A 23645-nucleotide genomic window follows, 5' to 3' on the forward strand; every position below is an offset into this window, starting at 1 on the left:
ATAAGGCTTAATGTCCAAGTTTGCAGATGATACAAAGGTTGGCAGCATTGTAAATGAACAGGATCTAGAAAAGTTAGACAGTGGGCTGAGAAGTGGCAACTAAAGTTTGACATTGACAAATGCAAAGTACTGCAAATGGGGAGCAGTAACACAAGAGAAACATACCAACTGTGCAGTATTACACTCGGGAAAGTGGAGAAAGAAAAAGATCTGCGGGTAATTGTGTAGTCAGATATGAAGTTCTCTGAGCAGTGCAGATGGTTAGCTAGAGCAGGTCATCGAGTCTTATCAATGACATATAGGAAAATTGCTAGCAGGGACAAGCAGGTGATTATCAGGCCAAACCTCCTTGACTACTGTGTACAGGCCTGGAGGCCTCATTTTAGGAAGGATGTAGCGTTGCTAGAACGAGTACAAAGGAGGGCAACAAGATTGGTGATGGGAACAAAGGGAGTGCTCTAATCAAGAAAGGCTTAAGTTCTGCAAGTTGCAGTGCCTGGAGACTAGGCACCTGCAAGGTGATCCAATTGAAATGTATAAGACCTTGAATGGTTTGAGCAGGCTCAGTGCAGATGGGATTCTTCCGCTTCTCAGATTATGAACCTGAGTGGGGGCATAAGTTCAAATTAAGGAAAGCCAGTTGTAGAATAGATGTGCAGAAGTATGCCTTTAGCCATCAGATAGTTGATTGCTAGAACAGACTTCCATCTGTTGTTGTGGAAGTTAACAGCTTAAATAAATTTAAGGCTGAACTAGAGAAACATTTGGAGTGAATGGATGGGTAAAATGGGACGGGTTTTTATTTTTGGCTGATGCTGTATAAGCTTGCTTTCGTGCATCATATGCCTATACTAATGCTAATACTAATTTAAAAAGTTGGAACTTAAGCAGACCCATAGATAACAATATTTGTTTTTATACTGAATATAAGATAAGGCATTAGCACCAAGTTTCCAGTCTTGAATATTAGTATTATTAGGGGCAAATGATGCCAGAAAGCAAGCTTACATAAAAAGAGCAAAAAAAAAAAAAAAAAAAAAAAACTCCCATTTCACCTATCTATTTACTCCACGAGTTTGACTAGTTCTTTGAATTTATTCAGACCATCCACTTCCACAACAGAGGATGGAAACTTGTTTGGGCATTCAACAATCCTTTGGACTAAGTCTAACTACAGCACATCTATTCTGCAACCATCTTTCCTCAATTTTAATTTGTTACTCCTAGTGTGCATAGTCTCAGAAATCCCATCATTTTAAGTTTTACTCAATCCATTCAAAGCCTTAAACACCTTGCAGGTGCATAGTCTCCAAATGCTGCAATTTGCAGAACTAAAGATACCTTGGTAAAAAAAAAAACCCTTTGTTCCCCTCACCAATCCCATTGTCCTTCTCTGTACCTGTTCCAGCAGCTCTACACCCTCCCTAAAATGAGAGTTCCGAACCTACAGGCAGTACTCAAGATGTGGCTAAACCATTGCCTTATATAGTAGAATAATCACCTCTTTATACCTGCTAGCAAAATTCAAGTATATCATTGATAAAACACCATTAAATGACCTGGCTGTCTAACTGCATTGCTCAGAGAACTTCACATCAGACTGCACAATTATCACCAGTTTTTTATCTTTTTCTATTTACCTGAGTGTAGTACCATACAATTTATGCTATTCTGGGATTACTGGTACCCACATGCAGTGCCTTGCATTCATCAATTCTTAAAAAAACTTCAACTGCCATTTCTCAACCAACCTGCCTAATTTTGTAGCTCTTGTTGCAGCATCATACCTTCATTACATTATTAACAACCCTGCCAACCTTTGCATCAATCTTGTTAGATATTAAACCTGATGTACCCTCATTAGGATTTACTTAAAGATATTACTGCCATCAAGGGGTAAAGGGAAGAGTTTTTGCTTCCAAAAAATTAACTACAAAGGTCTCAGACAGTTTTTAAATATATACAGTGGAACCAACTTATGATGTTACCAGCAGCAAATTCTAAATGGGAAGAATCAAGGAGGTAATCGTGGAAACTAATCGGCTTTCATACAAATTAAGAAACACTGTTCAAAGTTTAGGCTTAAACAGATGTCAGTTGAATTAATGAGACTCGTGGAAGAGCATAAAAATGGGATGCATAAAAACTATCAGGCAACAGAGAAGCCTACGATAGATATAAGCTAGTCTGTAATCAAGTCAAACAAAGGAAGTTAGGCAAGCAAAGGCAGATTACGAGAAAACTTTGGCAAAGGATACTAAGAAAAACAGCAAGTACATTAATTATATAAACTCAAGAAAGAGATGAATCAGATTGGTCCGCTTTATATCGATAGTTCAACTACTGATGATCCTGCTCAGATAGCTGACAATCTGAATAAGTATTTTGTATCTACATTCACATAAGAGGAGTTATTAAGGGAGAAAATGCCAGAAGGTTATCAAACTATAAGAGGGTGCTTAATAATTTTGTAATAACTATGGGCAAAGTGAAGGAGAAATTGTTTAAGTTAAATAAAAGAAAGGCACCTGGAGTGGATGGGATCTATCCGGTGATATTAAAGGAGGCGGCAAAAAAAGTAAGCAAACACTTAGCCATAATTATGAGAGCATCCTTGGACTCAGGGAAGTCCCCAAGACTGGAGAATGTGCAAATGTATCCCCAATGCACAAACGGAGATCCAAGGGTGACAAGAGTAATTAAGAGCAGTTAGTTTAACTTCTTTCCGGAGAAAATAATGGAATCACTGGTTAAAGATGCATTGCAGGAAGTAATAATTCAGACACAGTATGGATATTTTAAGGGAAAGTCTTGGGCTAGGGCACATTTAGGGCTAGAGCCTCAATCTGTGAACAAATTTGGACTATGTATGTATAAAGTGCTTAAGCATCATAATACACAGCCATTTCTGAATAAACAAAATTTTTAAGGCGGCATTGTTTTAGGTTATATCTCATATTGTGAATACCTTCACAATGAGTTGCCATGATATTGCACTACTTTGAATAAGTAACGCTTCACCTAAGGAGGAGAATAATGTTACTTATTCTCAGATAGGTACCACCACCCAAACGGCACCTTCCCACTCACTGAAGAAGGGCCAAATAGCCCTGAAACGGTGCCGTCTGGGTGGTGGTACCTATCTGAGAATAAGTAACATTAGTCTTCTCCTTAGGTGAAGCGTTACTTATTCAAAGTAGTGCAATATCATGGCAACTCGTTGTGAAGGTATTCACAATATGAGATATAACCTAAAACGATGCCACCTTAAAAATTTTCTGTTTATTCAGAAATGGCTGTGTATTATGATGCTTAAGCACTTTATACATACATAGGGAAAGTCTTGTCTGACAAATTTTATTGGATACCATAATGTACTTTTAAAGGAATTGGATGCAAAAAATAATTGTGATATCATATACTTGGATTTCAGGAAAGCTTTTGACATTGTTGCACACGGAAGACTGCTGTACAAATTAGAGCAGTACAGTATTAAGGATAAGTTTCTGCAATGGATAAAAGCATGGTTGAATAGGAGAAGACAGAGAGTGGTAATCAATGGATGCTGTTCTTCATGGGCTAATATTATTAGTGGAGTCCCCCAGGGTTTGGTGTTGGAACCACTGTTGTTTTGAATATTTATCAATGATATTGATGAAGGTATATCAGGCTTAATGTCGAAGTTTGCAGATGATACAAAGGTTGGCAGGGTTGTTAATAACAGTGTGCTACTGCAACAGAATCTAGAAAATTTGGGCAGATGTGCTGAGAAGTGGCAAGTAACATTGACAAATGCAAAGTACTGCATATGGGCAGAAGTAACCCTAGAGAAACGTACCAACTGTGTGGTACTACACTTCTGGTGGTACAAAATGAAAAAGATCTGGAAGTAATTGTGGAGTCAGATATGAAGTTTTCTGAGCAGTGCAAGCATGCTGCCAGAGCAGGTCATGGGATATGATAGACAGGAATTTTGCTAGTAGAGAAAAGGAGGTGATTATCCCTTTGTATAAGGCAATAGTCAGGCTAAGCCTTGAGTATTCTGTACAGGTTTAGAGGCCTCATTTTATGAAGGATGTAGAGTTGCTTGAGCGAGTACAGAGAAGGGCAACAAGATTGATGAGGGGGACGAAATAGTGGTCTTACAAGAAATGCTTAAGTTCTGCAAATTTCAGCATCTGGAGACTAGGCACCTGTAAGGTGATCTGATTGAGGTGTATAAGGCCTTGAATGGTTAAGCAGGCTCAATTCTGATGGGAATCTTCCTCTTGCTCAGATTACAAACCGGAGGGAGCATAAATTCAAATTGAGGAAAGACAGTTATAGATGTGAGGAAATTTGCCTTTAGCCAGCGGGTAGTCGATTGCTGTAACAAACTTCCATATGTCATTGTGGAAGTTTATAGCATAAATAAATTCAAGGAGGAACTGGACAAGCATTTAGAGGGAATGAATGTGTGAAGGTTTTCTCTCTTTTTTTTTTTTTTTTTTTTTTTTTCGGCTGCTGCTACATAAGCTTGCTTTCTTGCATCATATGCCTCTACTAGTATTATTAATAAACACAGAAATAAACAATAGGCCCAACACCAAACATTGTTGGACTCCACTAATAACATTAGTCCACAAAGAGCTGTTAGTTAGTTATTGTTAGTTATTTGGTTTTTAGGAGCATTAGCAACTAAGGCCATATTGCTCCGGGATATGCGGTGGTCATTCCTTGACCTTTCCGCATACTCCGTATTTGGTGGTGACGGGCTCGAACCCCGGTCTAATCAAGAAGCATGTGCTACGCACTGCTGCTCCTTCCCACCTGGCTACGGAGGCGCCCCCACAAAGAGCAGTATCCACTGAAAACAACTGTCTTCTCCCACACAATAATCCCTTTATCCATAGCAATAATTTGCCCTTAATACTACACTGCTTCAATTTGTAGCAATCTTATGTTCAACAGTGTTGAAAGCTTTCCTAAAATCCAACTGTATGATATCAGAATTTTTTTTTTGCATCCAGTTCCTTTCACTACATTAGCATTTAATCAGATTGGTCAGACAAGCCCAACCCTTAATAAACCTATACTGTGATCGAAGAATAAGTGTTCTCCAGCCTAGATGGTCCTGCATTATTTCTTTAACAAGTCACTCAATTATATTCCCTGGAATAGGTGTTAAGCTAAAAAAAAAGTAAAAGGTAAATTGCAGCCATTATCAATCCACTGCAGGATGGAAGCCTCCTCAACAATTAATGCTGAGGGAAATGACCATAATCTGCCACGCTGGTCCAGTGCAGGTTGGCAGATCGACTGTATTCAGCAGTCAAGGGCTTGAACCCCGGTCTACTCAAAGGGTGTGTGCTTCTGCACTCCCGCTCCTGACGACTCGGCTACAGAGGGCTAAGCTAACAGGTCTATAATTCCTCATGTCACTCTTTGATCTCCCTCTGTAAATTGGGTTTGACATTTTCAGTTAACAGTGACCTCTTCTGCTGCAGGCCTTCATATAATTGGATAGATTCCATCCATTCCAGGTGCCTTTCTTATGTTCAACTTCAACAACTTCTCTTCCTCTCAAATTTCCTCTCAATTATCACAAAATCATTTAGCTTCCTGTTAGAGTTTGATAGACTTGTGGCCCACCCATAAAGAATTGCTCATGGTGAATGTAGAGGCAAAATGCCAATTCAGCCTGTCAGCAACCTGAGATAAATCATCAACAGTTAAACCATCAACATGAATTGGACCAATGTGGTTCAACCCCCTCCTTTTGCTGCTAATATAAGTAAAGAAGCCTTTCTCCTTTTCTTTATATTATTTTACTGAGACTTCTCATACTGTTGACTCTTCTGGCCCAACTCTGTTGTGAGTTAATTTCAGACTAATTTATATCTACCATAAGCTTCTGTGTCACCTGATAATTTATATGCACTCCATGCATTTTTCTTCTCGGCCGGGGTGCTCAATAGTTTATCTAACATTACTAACATAACTCCAAGATTTAGATCTTGGAATTGAACAGTATTTCTTAGTCGGAATGAAAAGCCTAGTAGCTTTTATAATTGTTACCTGAATTGATTCCCAATTAGAATTTGTTGTTGTTGGTAACTTCATTAGTTGCTGCCACTGTATGGAATTTAAAACTTTCTGAGACCACTGCATTCTCCCCTCTACGTAAACAAATACCCTTCCCTTTACCCTTGATAGTAGTTACACTTTTAAGTAAATCTCCTAAATCTCCCATCAATACACTGTGATCACTGCCAAATAGTGCTTTGGCTAAGGTAAAGAAAGCCAACATGAGAACGACAAGAAACGTCGGATATCTTACGCGGAAAATTAGTTTCCTGACACCGGACTCTAGCGCTGCTCGCTCGGTAAACGGACAGTAGGTTTTATTGGTCTGGCGCCGAAATCGAGAAGGATATATTGATTGACAGGTAGGTGTGGCAAATGATGAAATGATTGGTGGTGGGTGTGACAGACGACAAGCTACTGTGTAGTCATTGGTTGGCATTATAAAGTGTATTTATAAGTAAAGAAAGGTGCATAATAGTTTTGGGATGAACAGTAAATAGGTAATAGTAGTGATGAATCTTTTAAAGATGGAAGAAATTTGTAAGGAAAATAAAACGTTGGTCGATTTTTTGATGAAAACTAAATTAATAAAAGTTTCGTTCCGTTCATTTTTATGTTCTTCGTTATGTTTTTTTCTCATTATTAAAAGCAGATTTTTGGAATTCATGAGTGTTTTTACTATAATGTTGATTTAGGTTTGATTACAAAAAACAATAAAAGTACAGTAATAAAAAATTAATATTTTGTTAATAAACAATTTATGCACTAGTCCACCCATGATTCTAAAGGAAAAAAGGTTAGTTTACCCCTTCCATTTCGGGAGGGTTCAATCTCCCACGGGATTCAAGTGGAGGTAACCTGGCCGTTTTCACCATTTTTCCACTTCGGCAGGAATTCAAGCTCCCATGGATTCAAGTGGAGGTATTTTTTTTATTTATTTTTTTATTATTAGCCATATGGTACAAAGAAGCATCAGGCTTATGCTGTACCAGACAAAAAAATTTTCTGAGTTACCCTGAGAGAGAGAGAGGCAGACCAAGAAAGAGAAGAATGATGATATCCAGCTCAGGATCCTCGGTGTGCCAAGCCAATAGTCACCAGATATGAGCCCCTGGGGGAAACCTGACCTTTTTTTTCACCATTATGGAAAGTGTTCATTACGGAAAGTTATCATTAGTGCTTCTGAGTGCTATTAAAGTGATACTAAACCGATGTTATCGTGTGTTGTGTTTGCACACCAATGAGCACATCATTTGCCACACCTACTTGTCAATCAATATATCATTCTTGACTTTGCTCCAGGCCGATAACACCTAACATCTGTTTACAAAGCGAGCAGCGCTAGAGTTTCGTATCAGGAAACTAATTTTCCGTGTAAGTTATCTGACTTTTCTCGCCGTTCTCGTGTTGGCTTTCTTTACCTTTACCAGTGCTTCTTTTACCTGCAGATTTTTAATGCATTAAGAATCCCTGTTGATAATCAGATCAAGAGTATTACTCTACCTTACTGCCCCTCTAACATGCTGCTGTTATAAACAGCCATCCAATAAATCCAGAAAAGTGTTGTTAGTGCATGAGTGATCAACCCATAAGTCATAGTGAATATCTGGAAAATTAAAATCCACCATTAAAAGACATTCTGATGTGCTGGCCCACTTTATTTCTCTATATAGCTGTTTGTTATACAGGGTTGTTAAAATTAAAGTATCCCACTTTAGAGGGCTCTGGAGCAAGTTCTAAAGCTCATACTGAAGAGAAATTTGGACAACAGGTACAATAAAGAGTGCACTCGCCATTTATTAGGGAAAAAAAATTTGTTACTAAATTTGTCACTATATGGCATGTACAAAGGGTACTAGGAAAGTTTTGCAATACAGCTTTGTTTATTTAATTTTTTCATAGTAATTTCCTTTACATTCAATACACCTCTCCATCCTCCGAAACCAATCTTTAAACCAGTTCTGCCAAGTTTCACTAGGGAGTAAAGCACACTCGTTGTCCCAAGCCCGTAGAAGGTCCTCATCACTGGAAAACCGCCTCCCTTTTAGCTTCATTTTCACATGCGGGAACAGTGCAAAGTCGCGGGGAGCAAGGTCTGGACTGTAGGGAGGGTGCTCGAGAAGTTTCAGTCCTGTCGTGGTCAAATATTCGGTGCAGGCTTTGGCGCGGTGAGCTGCAGCATTATCGTGATGGAGGTACCAGGTGTCCATTCTTGACTTTGGCGACAGGTTCTTCATAGATCCAATGACTTTAGGCAGGCATTGTTCAGTATACCACTTAGCTGTGACTGTCTTCTGCGTGTCCAAAACGACACGTTCCACAATTCCACTCGATTTGAAAAATACAGCTATCATTTTCTTCTTTACAGATTGGGATTTTCTGACAATTACGGGTGTGTCGTCATCATCAAAGACCCAAACTTTGTTTTGAGCCTTGGTCGGCAGATCGTAATAGTACAGCCAAGTCTCGTCACCTGTCACGATGTTGTTCACATGCCGAGATTGTCTCTTATCGAACTTTTTTAACATCTCCCGGCACCAAGTCACACGTCGTGTCATCTGCTCTTCAGTCAGTTGATGCGGCACCCAGAGAGAACAAAGTTTCTTCACGTGCAAATGATCTTGCAGAATCAAACGAATTGCTGGTGCATTTAGGCCCAAAGTATCCTCTATCTGTTGGTAGGTCACTCGCCTGTTTTCGTCAAGCATTTTCCTCACAGCAGTAACGTTTTCCTCCGTAACTGACGTTCGTGGCCTTCCCGGCCTCTCAGAATCCTCCAGAGTGAAATTTCCCCTTTGGAATTCTCTATACCACCTGAATATCGTTGTACGATGTGGATAATCATCATCATCCAGTGCAAGAGTCATTTTTTCTAAGCACTGGTCTATGGTTAAACCACGCACAAAATTATACCGCAAAACTGTCCTTATCTCATTTCGTGACCACGATGCCATCGCAAGCACTTTACACTCTCACTACTAATGAATAACTGAGCCCATCGACTTGGCGCGGCGGCTACTATGCACGTATGAACATGTCTCAACATGCAGCAACAAGCAGCTTCCTGTGATTCATTGTTGCGTCATATTGCAAAACTTTCCTAGTACCCTTTGTAACTATCTTAGTTATGATTATGCAAATAACTTACGATATTTGCATAATCTTAAGTTATTGCCACAGCGCCACACTCAGCTATACTGAACTGTATAAAAACAAAGCAGTCTCTTCAAAATCAAACAGTAGATGTTTGCCTGCACTACAGCAGCAGCAACGCCAACAATGTTGCAAGAAAAGGCACTATTAGTGAAGCTATACTATCAGAGAATTCCGTGTCAGAAGCACATAAAGCGCGGACCTATGACTGTTTGTGCTGTCTGCAAAATGATTGCAAAATTTGCAACTCCTCTTGTGTTGAAGATGTGGCTATGGCTGTCTTGGATTTATCAAGTCAATTTCCATGTGGCAGCGCAAGTGTGCCAGCTGTTTCTTGTGAAGTGGACATGCCATATTCCACTGTAAGGCTAGTAATGCATAGGTGTTGAGGTACTATCTTTACAAGATGCAGCTAAAGAATGGTGATCCAGATATTCATTTCACATACACACTTCAGTTTCTGGGGCAAATGAAAGTGGATATCACTTGGCCATGGAACTTCCTTTTCAGTGAAGAAGCCCACTTCTGCTTATGTGGACAAATGACTACGCACAACTGTCGCTATTGTTTGTTTTTTGGTTTTTAGGAGCATTAGCAACTAAGGCCATATTGCTCCGGGGATATGCAGTGGTCATTCCCTGACCTTTCCGCATCCTCTGTATTTGGTGGGCACGGGCTCAAACCCCTAGTCTAATCAAGAAGCATGTGCTATGCACTGCTGCTCCTGTCCTGGCTACAGAGGCACCACCACAACTGTCACATTTGGGCAACAGAAAACCCTCGAGTTATCCAAGAGGTCCCATTGCATTCTGCAAAAGTAAAAGTGTGGTGTGGATTTAAGGCCACATTCATGATTGGGCCATATTTTTTGTAACACTGGGTGAAACCCCCCGCACCTGTTCCTTCACTGAACAGCGATATTATGAAATGTTTGCAAATTTCGCGATACAAGGGCTGCGACAACGTGGGTGCCTTCAGAATACCATATTCATGAAAGATGGTGCACCACCCCACATCCACCACTGTGTCCAAAGATTGTTAAGGCAACACTTTACAGACAAAGGGGTCATTAGCCATTGTTTCCAGATATCTTAGCCATCCCGATTACCCATGCAACTTCTAGTTGTGGGGTTTTTGAAGAACCAGGTGTATCGGGAAGGATGTCAAACTCTGACAGATTTGAAGGACAGCATTAGATGTCATGTGCTGGCTATTCCAGTTGACATGTTACGTTCTGAAAAAAAAATGCTGTTCTTCAAATGGAAACTGTTGTTTACCAAAATGGAGGACACATTGAACAATTGTAGTGCCGTACAAGTGATTTGTATTGCGACCATACTGTATAGTGACAAATTTTGTAACTTTGGCTCTTGAGGTTGTCACAAACATTCTCTCGGATAGGCCAGACAAGCTATAACGAAGATTCTGTCAGAAAAAGTACACGGGGTTTGGTAGACTGCAAGTGGAAATGGACATCGTTAAGATTAGAATTGAGACCACATATATTTCTGAAATGAATTAGGAAGTGCTCAGGATGTTTAGATCTTTTCACAGATAAGCTTGCTCTTTTAGTTTGACAATTCATGGTGTATTCAGTAGTATGAAAAAAGTGGGTGGGACATGCTGTATGAAGTAATCAAATTTTTGGATATGGCGTTCACATGGTAAGAATATACCCAGATCCTAGACATAACGTGGCCTCGACAATGCTCCCCGCATACACACCACTCGGACTCCCTCCAGTCACTATCTGGCAGAGTAGAGGTAGAGGTAGCAAGATTACGCACCAGCTGATCTGGAAGCCTCCTAGAGAGTTACCAATAGGTTTGGTCCAGTGTACTAACTAGCGGCCAGCCTGCGAACCCCGTTTTAGATCTGTGCCCTCGAAATGTAAGGAATATTGGATCTCCACACGACGTTCAGCATAACCTCAAAAGCCATCGTTCATACTGCATGATGGAAGAGATGGGGAAGGGTTGACCGGAACTTAGCTCTAGATACTAAACATGGGTTCCACCACTTCAAGCCTCCAATAAGCAAAGTGGTGGTATTGCACTGGTTGATGAGTCATCTACCACCTAGTACTGCCTGGTAACATAGAGGGGCGGCATTCCTCCATGTGATGTGGGCACCACATCTCAACCTCTGTTTACGTTGGTTCACACCTTGTGCATGGAGGTTATACCTAGGATTACTAACAGTCCCACCATCATGAGGGTGCAAGCAGAGGATCTGGCTGTCACAGACTGTCCGGACTTCGCCGAAATTGGGTTTACTTGACTTGAGTGTCACCCGAATATCAGGTCCATCAGCGTTTTAGACTCCCAGGTAGCAAGTGCAGCTTGTCTGGCATATCTGAGAGAATTTTGTGACAACCTCAAGGACCCTAATATATAAAATACTTATAAGGATCTTACAAAAAACGGATACTTAAAACATATGAAGAAACAATAGGGGAAGAACAAGCAGAATTTAGAAAAGACAGATCAACGATAGACAAATATTCACATTAAACATCATTGCAGAAAAATATTGGAATAAGAAGAAACCTCTATCTGTGCTTCATCGATTTCAAGCAGGCATCTGACTCTGTAAACTGAGAAAATTTAATGAAGGTCGGTCGACAACTATAAAAAATTCCATTTGATCATGAAATAAGCATGTTTGTAAACAATTTCTACAAAAATATAAGAGCAATAGTAAAATTAGACAACCTTAAAACAGAGAAATTTGAAATAGAGAAAGGAGTCATGCAGGTATACCCTTTATCTCCATATCTATTTAATATATCTTTTTCTTGGTGATTTTCTCTCTCTCTCTCTCTCTCTCTCTCTCTCTCTCTCTCGGTAATTCAGAAAATTTTTTTTTTTTGGCTGGTGCAGCATAAGCCTCAAGCTTCCTTGTACCATATGGCTAATAATAATAATATCTACCTAGAAGAACTAATGAAATTAATTGAAGAAAAAAAAAAAACACAATAATAAAGGGAAAAAAATATAAAACACATAAAATATCCGGATGATTTTGTGTACCGGAAACCTAAGTAATACTGACCAAATTAATCACAGGCTGAACATTGGATGGACAAACATGAACCAACTCAAAAACATATGGAAGAGCAATAAAATCTCAAATAGTCTAAAAATTAAACTATACAAACTGTCATCATACTCACATCACTTTATGGATCAGAGAATTGGAGAATAAATAAGAAAGAAAAGCAAAAAATAATGTCATTTGAAATGAGATGTCTAAGGAAAATCAATAAAACAAATTGAAGAGAACATAAAATTAATGAACGAGTAAGGAGATCTAAATTTTGAATGCAGAATAATAGAGCAGATCTACAAAAAACAACTTACGTGGTTTGGACATGTGAACTGGATGATTTTTTTTTTTTTTTTTTTGGTAGTTGTTGGCGCACCGGCTTCTGTGGCCATAATGCACCTCCCAAAGCTTTTGCATTTACTCTGATCCAAGCCAGAGGCGGGATTTGAACCCGCAACCTTTGGGTTGCAAGGCAGGCATTTTACCCACCCGGCTAGCCCAGTCGCCCAACCAGATGAAACAACACAGGCTGCCTAATGTAGTACTGACAGGAAAATTGGAGACAAGAGACAACCAGGAATAACCAAAATAGAATAGCTCCAATTCCTAAACGAAAACACAGGCTTTCAGAGTTATCAACAAATGAGGCAAGATTCAAGAGATCAACAATGGAGGACGATATCTAAATAAGGACTCAACCCGTGCCAAACGGAAGAGTACAATGATGAACCTTTGTATCATCTTCAAACTTCGACACTAAGAACTGATACACCTTCATCAATATCATTGATAAATATACAAAACAACAGTAGGCCCAACACCGAACCCTGTGGAACTCCACTAATAACATTAGTCCAAGAAGAGCAGCGTCCATTGATTACCACCTTCTGTCTTCTTCCACTCAACCACCCTTTTATCCATTGCTGCAACTTACCCTTAATACCATTCTGCTTCAATTTGTACAGTAGTCTTCCATGCGCAACAGTGTCAAAAGCTTTCCTGAAATCCAAGTATATGATATCAAAATTATTTTTTGCATCCAGTTCCTTTGTAACCACATCATGGTATCCAATCAACTTTGTCAGAAAAGACTTTTTCTGACAAAGAAAAAACCCATGCTGTGTCTGAATTATTGCTGCAGCCTTGTCTACATGATCCTGCAATGAATCTTTAACCAGTGACTCCATTATTTTACCCAGAACAGAAGTTAGACTAACTGGTCTGTAATTATTTGCGTCACCGTTCGATCCCTCTTTGTGAATTGGGGGCCTCCCTTGAGTAAAATGCTCTCATAATTATGGCTAAGGGTTTGCTTAGTTCCTTTGCCACCTCTAATATAACTGGATAGATCCCATCCACCCCAGATGCCTTTCTTATGTTTAACTCTACCAATTTCTCCACCACTTTGCTCTTGGTTATTACAAAATCATTAAGCACCCTGCTACAATTTGATAACCTTCTGGCATTTTCTTCCTTAATAACTCCTCATGTGTGAATGTAGATGCAAAATACTCATTCAGTTTGTTTGCTATCTAAGCAGGATCATCAACAGTTGAACAATCGATATCAAGTGGACCAATTTGATTCATCCCCTTCCTTTTAGAGTTTATAAAAGTAAAGAAATCCTTGCTGTTTTTCTATTCATCCTTTGCCAAAGATTTCTCTTAGTCTACCTTTACTTCCCTAACCTCCTTTGTAACTTGATTACAGACTAGCTTATATCTACCGTAATCTTGTGTTACGTGATATTTTATATACATCCCATACATTCTTCTTCTCTGCCACAAGTCTCATTAATTTTATATTCATCCCATGCATTCTTCTTCTCTGCCACAAGTCTCATTAATAATTGATTTGACAACCATTTAGGCCTCAACCTTAATGAACAATATTTCTTAATAGGTATTAAACATCTAGTAGCTTCCATGATTAATTCTTTGAATGCTTCCCACTTAGAATTTGCTGTTGGTAACATCATCAGTTGGTCCCACTGTACAGAATTTAAAAACTGTCCGAAACCACTGTAGTCACCTTTATGTAAGCAAAAACCCTTTCCTTTATACCTGATGGTAATTATATCTTTAAGTAAATCTCACATCAGTACATTGCGATCACTGCTACCTGGTGTTTCCTTTATCTGCAAATTCTTAATACATCAAAGATCACTGCTGATAACCAGGTTAGGAGTATTATCCTCTCTAGTTGCCTCTCGAACATGCTGCTGCAGAAAACAGCCATCCAATAAATCCACAAAATTCGTGCTAGTGTGCAAGTGACCAACCCACAAGTTCCAGTCAATTTCCAGTAATTTATTTGTAGTCTGTCTAAACCACAAATTCTGCCATAGGGTGTGCACCTTTCTCAGTTTTTTTGCCAGTCATCTGCATAGGGGACTAAAAGGCAAAGATTATTAATGGGCGGTGCTGATTGGGCTGGGGTGTCAGTCAAATCATTTTCCTGAGTTAGGTCACAATGTCTATGTGTCTCCATTCTGACCAGGTACAGCAGGAGGGATTATACGCTGAAAGTTCTCTGGATTAACTCAAGACTTGAAGGTCTCTGCAAGGCTTTAGGGGGAAATTTCTATCACCTTGGCCCACACTTGTAGGTAGAAGGAGTCTGTTTTGTAGAGATGGGATGAATTTAAACAAAAGTTGGTGCAAGAGTTTTTGCCAGTATTATTGAGAATACCTTAAAGGTTCAGGGAAACTGCTGAAGGTAATAAACATATGCGTCCATCTGATAATATTGGTCAAAGTAATACTTGCACATACCTCAAGACTTCTTGTTTGTTGCCGCAACAGAACACATTAGCAAGATTTTATGATGGCAGTAACGTTTCAAATGAGTGGGTAGCTAATGCTAGTCAAGCGAGCTTAAATAACTTTAAGGGGTGTGTCAGAGTAGTTAACTATACAATAACATCAAGTCTTAATTATTTATGTCAGAAATGTCGTCAATAAAATGGAAGGACTGAGGAAGACAAGGGGTGGTGAGGTCATGCTTCTTATCAAAAGCAGCCTGAGCACAATGAAAGCTTACCTATATTCAGACATTTTGCATGCTAGTATAGAATCTGTATGGTGTGAGACAATTGGAAGCAAAGGTATAATGAGAGTGGGAGTAATCTACAGGGCAGGCAGGTGATTGTGAAGATTATGATGAAAGCCTCTACAAGCAAATGGAATGGGCAAGTAAGCATCTATCTTTTTACGGACGATTTTTAATTTGCCTCTAATTGATTGGAGCAAATGGGAATGAACTCCACATTGGGGACAATTTTTAAATCAACTAGATGATTGTTATTTGTATCAACATGTTGGAGAAAGTACTAGGGGAAAGAATATTCTACACCTCATTGTCACCCATGAACCAGATGACATAATAGGACTAACAGTACAGAAACCAGTGACAGAAAGTGATCATGGAGTTCTACGGTGCAAGATGAACAAAAAGACAGCAGTATTTAAAGGCAAAGGAATGAGTTATAATTTCAGGAAAGGAAATTAAGATGGCTTAAAGTGCTACATAGCCTCAATAACTGGGTAGATATCACACAGAGTGCAAATAGAATTGTATTATCGTATACCTTTAAAACTTTAATCACAGAAGCCTTGAATGCTTATATACCATTAAAAAATACTCAACAAGGAAGTTGCCAGATTACTTGAACAGAAAAAGACGGCATGGAAAAGTTACACAGTAATAAAAAGTAGTGAAGCCTATAACAGCTACAAAGTGATCTGTAAAAGTGCCACAGAAAATGTTAGGCTGGCAAAGAAAAGGGCAAACCAGATCGGACCCTTATGGGATGACGTGGAATAGTATTAGATGCAGATGAACTCAACAGTTACTTTGCATCGATATTTACTGAAGAAAAACCCTTTGTGTCAATAATAAATTATGGGAGTGAAGTTGGAAAAAATTTAATTAATGATGTTGAAATTTTGTTTATTTAATGAAAAAACATTTGAGCCTACAGGCCAGTAAGGCTCCGGGGGTTGATGGCACATAATCTTAAGGGAGGCAGCAAGTTAGTGCACTGAACCATTCAAGCTAATTATTAGAGCATCACTGGAGTGATTCCTTTGGATTGGAAAAGTGCCAATGTATCTCCAATACATAAGGGTGATTCTAAGAGTGAAGTGGAAAATTATTGGCCGGTCAGTCTAACTTCAGTAGTAGGGAAAATCATGGAGATAATGATCAAGGATGGAATTCAGTATCATTTAGATAGGAATATAATTCTGGAGAATACTCAGCATGGTTTTGTAAAGGTAAAATCATGTTTAACTAATCTGGTTAGCTATTTTGACAGGATCACGCAAGAGCTGTTAGGGAATAATTTCGACATTGTTTATTTGGATTTCAGCAAAGCACTTGACTCAGTCCCACATGAATGGTTGCTTTATAAGCTGGAACATGTTGGAATCACTGAGAAAATCCTTAGATGGATAGCTGGATGCCTTCAGGACAGGAGGCAGAGGATTGTGATAAATGGTTATTCCTAAGATTCAGTTGATATAAGAAGTGGGGTTCCCCAAGCATCAGTATTGGGACTGCTATTGTTTTTATTTCAATAAATGACATTGATTGATGAAGCGAATGAGGGGGTGATCTAAATTTGCAGATGATGTAAACATTAGTAGAGTAGTTAATGATCACTGCCAAGCAGAGCTTCATCAGAGTGACCTAGGTAGACTTCAGGGATGGTGAGAAAAATTATTGCTATGCTTTAATCCAGCAAAGTGGAAGATATTACACATGGGGAACAGTAACCCCAAAGTAACTTATACACCCGGTGGAGTTGAACTAAAGCCGGTAGTGGAGGAAAGGGACTTGGGTGTTACAGTATGGTCAGACATGAAGAACCTTGAGTATGCAAGGTGTTCTCCTTGTGGTCCTTTTCAGCACATCCAACACATGGTATGCCATTTGCAAATGTCCATATTTCTGATGCTTAAAGCACCTTAAGGGCTTTGGAATATATGGACACACAGGACAATTTATATAGCCAGTTTTGATTTCATTAGGATTCGCTGTTCAATTGAACATTAGGGTGATGTTTCTAGTGGGGAAAAGGTTCCCATCCCTACACAAGATTATTCGTTTGCAGATGTCACTACTTAGGGTTCTAATTCAGAACAGATTTCCTCTTCAGACACTTCCATAAGATCCCATTCTGCAATGACATCAGGAATGAATTCTGTGTCTTGTGGGGTGGAACTGTGATCAGGATCTCCCTATAGATGTTGCTCTAAGGAGCTATTCTGAATGTCTATCACTGCTGATCTTTACAAAGGACCAAAGCTGTTTTACTGATTTGGGATAACCTGAAAACCCTTATAGATAAAGGAGGGTGACATTTTTCTATAGCATTGTCACTTGTACAGTGTATTATCAGGTAACTGGGTGACCTGATATTGTTTCAGTTTTCTGTCTTTTTGCATAATTGACACCACTTCTAATTTTTCTGGGTAGATGGATGCCCACTACCCCGAAAGCAACAAATGCACTCGGAAGTGGAATGCTAGAGCTACCTAGACACAATCGCATCGCCACCAACCCAAACCCTATCCCTCAGACCATCTGGGGTAAGGGCATACTATACCAACTGATGATGTTACCAACAGCAAATTCAAAATGGGAAGCATTCAAAGAATTAATCATGGAAGCTACTATGCTTTACATACCAATTATGAAATATTGTTCAATGATTAGGCCTAAATGGATGTCAGATGAACTAATTGACATGGCTGACCCTGCCAGGTGAACTGAACCCACTAGCCAATTGATCCTAGACAAGCCAATATCCAGGACCACCCATCTTGTTAAAGCAGGGGCCAAAGTGATGTGCTGAAGCTGGACCTCTCAATCACCAGAAACCCCCTTTCTCAGTTTTCACAGATCACAGCACACATGCCAGATTCCTAAGATGACAGCCTGAAACATAGGCTGTGGGCATTAAGATCCCAGGGATGAGGGGATCCAATTGAGGATAGGTAATTTCTTTATTAAATAAGTGGCAAAACTATTAATCAGTTGAAAGATATTGAAACAGATGCCAGTAAAGTTAAAAATGTATTCAAATGATCTTTTTTCCGTTTGAGCATTGTTATCGTGACTGAAGTTTAATGACAGTAGCTAAGGCCTAAATCTGTCTCTTTGCAATTTACTTGCAAATCAGATTATGAGCATGTCAATATTAATTAAATGATCTATCTATCTTTGATCCATCTAAGATAGAAAAAATACTCTGTAAAATTTGCTGTATTTCCGAGACTGAAAAGTGCTAGACCAGATATTTGAGTAACAGGGACAGTCAATTAAAATGTGTGAGAATTTACTCAAAAAGGTAACTACCACCAGGGGTAAAGGGAAGGGTTTTTGCTTTTGTAAAGGCAACTACGGAGGTCTGAAACAGTATTTAAATTCTATACCAACTGATGATGTTACCAACAGCAAATTCAAAATGGGAAGCATTCAAAGAATTAATCATGGAAGCTACTATGCTTTACATACCAATTATGAAATATTGTTCAATGATTAGGCCTAAATGGATGTCAGATGAACTAATTGAGACATATGCCAGAGAAGAAAAATGCATGGGATACATATAAATTAATATGTGACACAGAAGCCTATGATAGATCTGTATGGTTGATCTGTAACCAAGTTACAAGGGAGGTTAGGCAGGCGAAGGTAGATTACGAGAAATCTTTGGCAAGGGATGCAAAGAAAAACAGCAAAGAGTTCTTTACTTATGTAAACTATAAGGAAGGGGTTGCATCAGATTGGTCCACTTGATATCGATGGTTCAACTGTTGATGATCCTGCTCAGGTAGCTAACAAACTAGATGAATATTTTGCATCGACATTCACACATGAGGAGTTATTCAGCGAGGTGAATGCTAGAGGTGTATTCAACTCTGGCAGTAAGCTAGATAATCTTGTAATAACAGAGTAAAGTGGAGGAGAAATTGTTGAAGATAAACTCAAGAAAGGCACCTGGGGTGGATGAGATCTATCCAGTTATATTAAAGGAGGCAGCAAAGGAAGTAAGCAAACCCTTAGCCATAATTATGAGAGTTTCCTTGGACTCAGGGGAGGTACCCATGGACTGGAGATGTGTAAATGTGACCACAAAATTCACAAAAGAGGATCAAAAGGTGACAAGTAATTATAGACCTATTAGTTTAACTTCTGTTCCAGGGAAATTAATGGAAGCAGGAAGCACTGGTTAAAGAAGTACTACAGAATCATCTAGACAAGACTTCAGTTACAGTTTGGACACAGCATGGTTTTGTTGAGGTGAAGTCTCATCTGACCAATCTGACTGGATACTATGATGTGGTCACAAAGGAACTGGATGCAGGGAATAACTTTGATATCATATATTTGGATTTTAGAAAGGCTTTTGATACTGCTACACAAATTGGAGCAGTGTGGCACTGGAGGCAAATTTCTGCTGTGGATAAAGGGATAGTTGAGTGGAAGAAGACAGAGTGGTAATCAATGTATACTGCTTGTTTGTTTGTTTTGTTGGTTTTTAGGAGCATTAGCAACTAAGGCCATATTGCTCCGGGATATGCGGTGGTCATTCCTTGACCTTTCCGCATCCTCCGTATTTGGTGGTGACGGGCTCGAACCCCGGTCTAATCAAGAAGCGTGTGCTGCGCACTGCTGCTCCTTCCCACCTGGCTACGGAGGCACCTTATGTATACTGCTCTTCGTGGACTAATGTTATTAGTGGAGTCTCTCAGGGTTCAGTGTTGGTCCATTGTTGTTTTCTGTATTTATAAATGCTATTGCATAGTACACGCTTCTTGATTAGACCGGGGTTCGAGCCCGTGACCACCAAATACGGAGGATGCGGAAGGTCAGGGAATGACCACCGCATATCCCCAGCCTGGATAAAGGGTGAGGGTTGGCGTTAGGAAGGGCATGCAGCCGTAAAAATTGCATGACAAAAAACAATAAAAACGGTGACCCCATATATAATGGGAAAAAGTGAGGACAAAAAAAAATAATAATAAATGCTATTGATGATGGTATATCAGGCTTAATGTCCAAGTTTGCAGACGATACAAAGGTTGGCAGAGTTGTTAAGGACACTAATGACAGTATGCTGCTGGAACAGGATCTAAAAAAGTTGAGCAGATGGGTTGAGAAGTGGTGAATGAAAAGTATTACATTTGGGAAACAGTAACCCCAGAGCAATGTATCAACTATGTGGTACTACACTGACAGTGGTGAAGAAAGAAAAGGACCTGGGGGTAATTGTGCAGGCAGATATGAAATTTTCTGAGCAGTGCAGATGGTCTGCAAGACTAGCTCATTGTGTCTTGTCAATGATATAGAGGAATTTTTCTAGCAGGGATAAGGAGGTGATTATCCCCTTGTATAAGCCAATGGTCAGGCTACTCCTTGAATACTGTATACAGGTCTGGAGGCCTCATTTTAAGAAGGATGTAGAACTGTTGGAAATGATTACAGAGAAGGGCAACAAGATTAGTGAATGGAATGAAGGGTTGCTCTAACAAAGAAAGGCTTAAGTTTTGCAGATTACAGTGTCTGGAGACTAGGCATCTGCGAGGTGATCTGATTGAGGTGTATAAAGCCTTGAATGGTTTGAGCATGCTCAATGCTGACGGGATTGTTCCTCCTGCTCAGAATAATCACCTGAGAGGAAATAAATTCAAACTGAGAAAAGACAGTTGTAGGATAGATGTGCGGAAGTTTGCCTTTAGCCCGTGGGTAGTTGATTGGTGGAACAGACTTCCATCTTTTGTTGTGGAAGTTGAGAGCCTAAATAAATTTCAGACTGAGTTGGACAGGTATTTGGAACGAACGGAGGGGTGAAATGGGAGTTTATTTTTTTTTTTTGGCTGATGCTGCATAAGCTTGCTTTCTTGCATTGTATGCCTCTACTAATGCTAATAAGCTGGGTTTTTACATGAAGTGCATTGAGGAGGATTTTTGCCCAAAAGTAAATGGAGTTGAGTAATATATGTATGTCACAATGTGTAAACGTGCTAATATGACTTCCTCCTGTCTGATTAGGTGGGAGCTTGAAATCCAATTTTCTGGTATTGTTTTAATTTGACAGAGAATGTTATAAGCCTGTTCTCTCCATATCTGTGCTGATTCAAGACTGCATGTTTTTTTGGATTATGCTCTTAAAATCCATGTACGGAACTAGAAAAAGAGATGGAGAGAAATCAGTTTGTTTTGCAGCCTCATCTACTCTTTCATTTGTTAGAATACCAAGAGCGCCACGGTATCCAGCAGAGCGATATATCTTTACTGTGTTCTTGGCATTGCTGCTGGCAACTTTTCATATCTTTCAATACTTGACGAGAAGAGGAAAGATAATTTCAAATAGCCAAAAATGTACTGAGGAAATCTGTGTAAATTAGGGCAGGCCACAAGGAAAGACCGTAGATTTTAATTACGGCAACTTGAACTGCATACAGTTCAGCTAGCTGTAGTGGTTTCCTTTTATATCGTGTATCTGTCAGAATTTTCTGAAGTAATTGTATGTAGATATTTTCGATATCTACATAAAATTGGTGGAAATTATGAAATACCAAGCTATTCTTTCCCCATTGTGTGAAAGAGGGATCCCTGAAGTGGGGAATAAGAGCCCTCCACATTGGTTCAGGCAAGTTGGTATCCTCAGGTATATTGCTGAAATCCAATTTTCAGTTGAGCAGTAGTTGTTTCAGGTGAAGTTCTGCAGGTTGAGGCTCTCTAGGCTTTGATTTATAAAAAGGGAACCACTGAGAATAGAAGAAATAGTTCCAACTTGGGTGAGTAGGAATTTTTGTTTTTTGCAATATACAGACATAGGAGGGTTTTCCTTTAAGACATCTGGGGTTGGTTTCATTAGCTTCAATATACAAACTGTGCACTGGGGAGGTGCTACAAGCTCCAAGAGCTGTCCAGAAAGCACTGTGCTGAATAGTTTTAAGTCATTGCAGAACACTTTTCCTAGATGAGACATATACCAGAGATCCATATTCATATTGTAATCTGATTAATGCTTTGAGATGTAAACGTGAATATCTTTCAGCACCTCATGATGTAGCTGATACCAATTGAAGAATATTTAATTTCTGTAGGAAGTTAGTTATGAAATGTGTTACATGAGCCTGAAAGTTGAGTTTGCTATCCATTGTCAAGTCCAGAAAACTGGGATCCGATTATTCCAAAGTCCAAGATTCTAATTTATCACCAAATGGAATTGGCTTTCTATGGTAATCATATTTTGAGGGCAACAGGAAATGGTGAGATCCACTACATACATATATACTTCAACAGTGCTGGGGATGTCTCAGGTTGCACTGTTTATTCTAATTGCAAATAATGTTGCACTGAGAATCGACCCTTCTAGTACACCCTCTTCTTGGACATGAGTGGAAGATAATGAACTCTGGTAGCAAAACTAAAAAGTCATGAGGTTAAGAAAGAGCTGAATCTTTTGGGGAAAATAACTTCTTATTCTTAAATTATGAAGGTATTTAAGAAGGCCATGTGATGTCGAAGGCTTTTTCAATATCTAGCAATACCATTACCAAATGCTGTCTCTTGCCAAATGCGTTGTGAATGTTAGCTTCGGATTTGATATGTACATATAAGATGGATCAATTCTTTCGAAAGCCATACTGATGACCAATCAAGTAGTTTTCTTGTTTCTAAGACCCACCTAAGTCTACATTGTACCATCTTTTTTAAGTACCTTGTTTAGACAGCTGGTAAGGGAGACTGGTCTATAATTGTTTTATAAAGAAGAGTCTTTCCCTGATTTCTGAAAGGCCAACTCAGCTGAATGACCCCTTGAGAATGGCTATTTGTTTTCTCTAAAAATCTGGTTGTAAAATGTCAACAGGAAGTTCATATCTTTCTCACTTAGATGTTGCAGCATGAGGTACCAAATAGGATCACTTTGAGTTCTATTAATACAAAAGGTTTATTATAAAAATAAGAGGCTGAAGTAGCAAAACTGATCTTGCACCGCTCAGCACAAAATTTAATAGGTTGAAAATGTGTATCATATGCATTTCTTTAATAGCTGCAAAGTAAGCTTCAGGAAGTGATTCTGCTATCTCAGCAGGAGAGAAAAAATCCAACCCTTCCGGCAAAATATTGGGAAAGGAGCTTTATGATATTGAATGGTAATTCATAGACTGACTTTTCCAAATTAACCTTGAATCTGTGTCTCTGTTGATGGTGCTGGCAAATTTAATCCAACATTCTTATTTGCCTTCCATCTGATTTGTTGTATGTATTTGAGTATCTTATAAGTAATGAGGTGATCAGCAGTAGGAAATTTAGAGAATTTATTCCAGGCTTTAATCTTCCTGATTTCGCAAGGA

The 23645-nt window shown here is 39.2% G+C and overlaps 1 protein-coding gene across 1 annotated transcript in view; it reads right to left on the reverse strand.

The window, feature by feature from the left end:
* LOC150083210 (inactive tyrosine-protein kinase RYK-like) overlaps positions 1-23645 on the reverse strand; it is a 479651-nt gene that overhangs the window by 199620 nt on the left and 256386 nt on the right. The gene's annotated exons all lie outside the window — the stretch shown is intronic.

Source organism: Mastigoproctus giganteus, chromosome 7, assembly GCF_048544385.1.
Source record: "Mastigoproctus giganteus isolate SK-2022 chromosome 7, ASM4854438v1, whole genome shotgun sequence".
NCBI classification, from domain to species: domain Eukaryota; kingdom Metazoa; phylum Arthropoda; class Arachnida; order Uropygi; family Thelyphonidae; genus Mastigoproctus; species Mastigoproctus giganteus.